At 42.0% G+C, this 6,014-nt stretch overlaps 1 long non-coding RNA gene across 1 annotated transcript; it reads left to right on the top strand.

Annotated features, from left to right (window-relative positions):
* The first annotated feature begins 3,551 nt into the window (after positions 1–3,551).
* Positions 3,552–4,743, top strand: LOC311225453. The gene is made up of 4 exons (XR_014619509.1): positions 3,552–3,748; positions 3,862–4,085; positions 4,356–4,482; positions 4,565–4,743. It is a non-coding gene; the product is annotated as an uncharacterized lncRNA (long non-coding RNA).
* The last annotated feature ends 1,271 nt before the right edge of the window (positions 4,744–6,014 follow it).

The following is a 6,014-nucleotide window of genomic DNA, read 5'->3' as shown; positions in this document are numbered from 1 at the left end:
GGGTTTCATACGAGGACGTTAGTAATTGATGATGAAAATCTGAAACAAAACCACTCGATGTCTCTCTTTCATAGAAGAATTTGTGGTATCTGTGGTGTTCAATTGGTATGTCTAATGGAACACCGTGAGACTTCAAACATAGCCGTAACTGTATGTAAAAAAGCCATGTGGACTTGGTGAGATTACATTTTTTGCATATTTCTCCATAACTACACAAACCCTGTTTGTTAAAAATATCCCCTAATGAGTGTATGCCTTGCTCTTCCCATATAGGGAATCTTATGGGTCGTTTTTCAATCAAGAGTGCATTGTTATTGAATAAGGGAGTATGATTGTGCCATTTATGTGGGTTAGGATATTTTTTGTGTGTTTCGCGCCATGTCCGGATCGCATGAGTGATTATGGGGCCAAATTTCCGTTCGCATTGCTTAATTGGTAATTTGGTGTATACTATGCCCTTCAGCTTATGTGGAGCTACTATATTTTCTTCTAAATTTCTCCATGATACTAATGCTTGGGGATCAAACCATGTTGTTAGTGGTCTTAAAGTGTACGCCTTAAAGTAGTGGTAGAAATCTGGAAATGCCATACCTCCGTCTGCTTTGTTTCTCTGTGCGGTGGATCTTTTTATACGTGGTGGTTTGTTATTCCAAATAAATTTGTATGTGGAGGATATTCACCCTCTTTATAGTGTTTTTGCCATTGAGCGTTTTTGCCATTTGCCAATATTCAATAAATTTTTCAAATTTACATGTATTCTCTTCATTCTCTTCAAATGTTTTCATTATGACAGATCACTCTGTAAGTGTTTTCCAATGCAAAAAAGTCAGATCTTGGTGACACTACCTGAAAATTCTCAAGACAGCATTATACACTATTTGCACAGCCATTTGAAATCTAGTTACACATTACTGTACACATTGTAATATTCCCTCCTTGTTTTTTTTGTATTTTATAAGACCCATTTTTTTCAGTCTTATAGGAGTCAAGTATGTCCTGTGAATATAGTTAAGATTGATTTGTTGATGGTCCGGGTTCCTTGATGTGAATCAAATATTTGCCCAGGCTGCTTGCCAATCAAAGTCACTTTCCAGGTCTGGTATATCCCTCCTCCAGACAGAGTCTAGTTGGAGGGTTTCATACGAGGACGTTAGTAATTGATGATAAAAATCTGAAACAAAACCACTCGATGTCTCTCTTTCATAGAAGAATTTGTGGTATCTGTGGTGTTCAATTGGTATGTCTAATGGAACACCGTGAGACTTCATTGATTGATTGATTGATTGATTGATTGATTGAAAACTTTATTAACAGATTGCAGAATGGGTACAATACAGTACGGCTCAATACAAACAATTGTTAAGGGGATGCAGACCAGAGAAAGACTTTCGTCTTGTTTACATCAGGGTCCCCCATTTTCAATTCATCATGCCATTTATGACATACACGACATGCAGATACAATACTGTTACATCCAGACATTTATGACATACAAGATATACAAATATACAGTACTGTTTCAGAGAAAGATATATATATATATATAGATATATTATGGGAAAGAAACTGTACATTGGAGGGGGTTGGGTGGGTGGGTGGGTGAGTGGGTGGGGGGGGGGGGGGGGGGCGGTTGGACATTTACCGGGGCCAGTTTCGAATTGCAGCCACCCGTAGGTGCTCTTTGAGAGCGGTTTTGAAGGAGGGTAGGGATTCACATTATTTTACGGCTGTGGGTAGGGCGTCCCATTGTTGTGGCATAATTGCTAAACGTGTTTAGTCCCTTGTTTGAGACTAATCTGGGTTGAACATGATTTGTGGAACTCCCTCTGGTGTTGTGGTCGTGGTATTCACTGACCTTTGGGAAGTATTTCGACATGTACAGTACATGGGTATCTTGGGTGAATCACCAGAGAACACTGTTATGTTCCAGGTCACATCCACCTGTCTGTGCCAGGGATCGAGTCAGCAACCTTTCGGTCACCTCCATCTTCAACACCTCTGGCCATCCTGCCTCCGAGGACAGTCCAGGTGATGGTCATCATATCGGACCACATGGTAATTGGGCCAGTTATCAAATTAAACTTTGCTTTTCAGTCAACATTCTCAAACATTTCGGAAAATATTTTGTGAGAAATGTTAAAAAGAAAATTTTTACAGCAAAACTGTGAATCACGATTCACAATATCAGAGGAAACCAACCACAACATATATATTGGCCAGCCCTAATGTACTATGAGCATAGGTGTAACGATGTTCACCTTCATAAAACCACACGCATGTATCCACACACGTAAGCAAGCGCACACCCTGAAACACACACACAGTCACGCACACAGACACGCGCACACACACACACACATAGCCGTAACTGTATGTAAAAAAGCCATGTGGACTTGGTGAGATTACATTTTTTGCATATTTCTCCATAACTACACAAACCCTGTTTGTTAAAAATATCCCCTAATGAGTGTATGCCTTGCTCTTCCCATAGGGAATCTGTTTTGTGTGTTATGGGGTTTAATGGATTGTACAGTAGGTGGCGGTATGCGCCTTTTGTGGTCGCGATCTGCCATTAATTTATTGAAGAAGAAGAGAAAAAGGTTGTATCAAACCAGACGGCTGTGTGAATGAATGAATGAAAACTTTATTTAACAGATTGCAGAATGGGTACAATACAGTACGGCTCAATACATACAATTGTTAAGGGGATGCAGACCAGAGAAAGACTTTCGTCTTGTTTCCACCAGGGTCCCCCATTTCCAATTCATCGTAACATATATGACATACATGACATACAGATAGACAGTACTGCTACATCTATACATTTATGACATACCAGATTTGCAATTACAGTACTGTATTTGTGATACAAAAAGAGTCCAGAAAGAAAAGAGTATATACATTAGGCGTAGAAACTGTACATTGGATTGGGTAGGTGGGGGTGGGACTGTACATTGGAGGTGGTTGGGGGGGGGGGGGGGGGGGGGGGTAGGAGTGGGGGGGGGGGGGGACACTTATGTTTGCTCAAAGGTAAGGTAAATTCATAAAGACATAATATTTGACGGCATGTATTAGAAACAGACCAAACTATTAGTTTGCTAACGTTTGACTTTGACTGCGAACTAACGTTAGCTATCGTATATCCAGCCCAGTTAGTCAACGTTAGCATCTAGCTAACGTTAGCTGCCAACGTGTTTGCTGTTTGATTGATTGATTGATAAGTTTATTAACAGATTGCAGAATGGGTACAGTACAGTACAGCTCAATACATACAATTGTTAAGAGGATGCAGACCTGAGAAAGACTTTCGTCTTGTTTACATCAGGCTCCCCTCCCCCATTTTGTGGCTTTCATTGCTAGCCACAGACTAGCTAGCAGCTAACGTTACTAATGAATAGACAATATACTAGCCTAGGTTTACCCTGCGTTCTGTTAAATGGCTGCTGTGAAAAGGATCTATAAATAATACTGTTTGCTAATATAAAGGACAATCAAATCTAATCAATGGACTCTTTTGCTCAACAGGTGCCATAGCTGTGGAGTGTGATGACGACGTTACAAGCATAGCTCAGCCTTTTTCATTGTTGTGCGACGAATCGAACAACAGAAACAACGACAAATAATTTGTCATTCTTGCAAGAATCTACGATGAGTCCAATCTGGAGGTGATGACGAAGTTCCTAGACATGCCCATATGCAATGTGGGTAATGCTGAGAACTTATATGCGAAGATATCCCAAGTATTGAGGTAAGATAATTTCACTGTCTACCTAGTTTGCATTTAATTGTAACAGCTAATATTAGAGCATAGCAGCTTTTGTCAGGTTGTTTTATGGGCATATCTTTATTTTTTTCCAATAGCAAAAGAGGAATTCCATGGGAGAACCTTGTTGCCTTCAACTCCGACAACGCCAGTGTCATGAAAGGCCGGTACAATTCTGTTATTAGCAGAGTAAGGGGAAGCCAGCCTAATGTCCAGGACCTGGGCTGCATTTGCCACCTTGCCCAGCTTGCCACTGGTTGTGGAATCAAAGCAGCCAAGTGGTGAGCATTTTGGCCGGGATACACAACCACTTTGACCAAAGGTAAAAACTACAATTTCTCTCCTCTTGCCTGTACCCCCATCTCTCCCTTATGCCCCCCCCCCCCCCCACACACACACACACTCATAACTAATCCCATATATTATTATTAGTAGCCTACACCATGAGCAGACCTACAAAATATAAACTAGAACAAGGAGGGCTGCAGCATTCTTGTAGTGTGAATCCAGTGTTTAGATGAAGAGTGTATATATATGAAGAGTGCCTGGAACTTCTTTGTTTTTTACCTACAAAATATGTTCTTGTTTTCAGTGCAAAGAGGGGTGAGCTCTTCAAGGAGTTTCAGGAGTTTACAGAGTCAGATAACTACTGCACTATCAGATGGCTCAGTCTGCACACATGCATACTGAGAGTACTCAACCAGTGGGAGGCTTTGAAGGTAAGATTGTAATACTAAACTCCACTCCGCCAATATCTCCATGTATTATGGTATGTTTCCATTGATTATTTTCTCCATATAGGCATACTTCAACAGCAATGAGGACGTGGTATGTGTCGGCTGATCAGGCAGTTTTTGGCCTTCCTCATACCACCCAGGTCCATCATGGGTGTGCCTCTCAAGGAGGTGCAATATGGAGAGGGACATCAGCTGGCAGATGAAGCGCTCTTCATTGGAGAACAGACACGTGCATTCATCGAACAGGCAGACATCCCTGTCTCAGCCAGGAAGAAAATCTTTCAGTGAGTATATTATTATTATTGTAGTTATGATCTCAACTTGAGAAGTCTGTTGTGTGCCCTGAAATGACACTAATGAATATGATTGTCAATCACTCCATTCTAATGGACAAGCTAAAAGCAATTGGTTTTGATAGCCTATCAGTGAGCTGGATGCAATCCTACCTAGAGGGGAGAGAACAGATGGTAGAGGTAAACGGTACTCTATCCCCCCCCCTCACAGTGAGCTGTGGTGTTCCACAAGGAAGCATACTAGGACCGCTACTCTTCCTAATTTATGCAAATGACATGTCGTCAGCCTGTGACTGCAATTTGTTCCTGTTTGCGGACGACTCAGCCCTGCTGGTCTCTGACAAGAACAAATTGCAGGTTGAAAAAACCCTCAGCACGGAACTAGGCAAAATCTGCATATGGCTCGCTGATAACAAACTATCATTACACATGGGCAAAACAGAGTCCATTCTCTTCGGTTCAAATAACAAACTCAGCAAGACCGACGGATTCTCAGTTACAGTGGGTGACAATATTGTCACAAGGAAAGACGAAATTACCTACCTGGGTTCCATCCTAGAGGCAAATCTTTCCTGTGACAAAATGGCATCCAATGTAATAAAAAAAGTCAACCAACGAACTAGATTCTTGTACCGGATCTCCTCTCTGGTAAACAAGAATACCCTGAAGACTCTGGCAGGAGCACTCATTCAAGGGTACTATGACTATGCGTGCACCTCATGGTACCAAAGCACCTCAAAGGCGCTTAAAACAAAATTACAAACATCACAAAACAAACTGGTCAGACTACTGCTTGACCTGAATCCCAGAACCCACCTCACCCCTGCCCACTTTGCCAACCTAGGATGGCTTAGAGTAGACGACAGAGTACAGCAACTTGCAATGGGCCTGGTCTACAAGATACACTATACGACCGGGGTGCCCATGTACATGTCAAAATACTTCCCAAAGGTCAGTGAATACCACAACCACTACACCAGAGGAAGCTCAACAAAGATTCGGCTCAAACAAGGGACTAAACACGTTTCGCAATTATGCCACAACAATGTGGAACGCCCTACCCAAAGCTGTAAAGGAATGTGAATCCCTGCCCACATTCAAAACCGCTCTTAAAGAGCACCTACGGGAGGCTGCAATTCGAAACTGGCCACCGTAAATGCCCAAAACCCCCACCACCTCCTAATAGACAGTCTCCTCCCCACCGCATGTATATATTCCCTC

This window comes from Notolepis coatsorum (assembly GCF_963971535.1).
Source record: "Notolepis coatsorum genome assembly, chromosome: 3".
In the NCBI taxonomy this organism is placed as follows: Eukaryota; Metazoa; Chordata; class Actinopteri; order Aulopiformes; family Paralepididae; genus Notolepis; species Notolepis coatsorum.
This window is presented reverse-complemented; position numbering and strand designations above follow the sequence as displayed.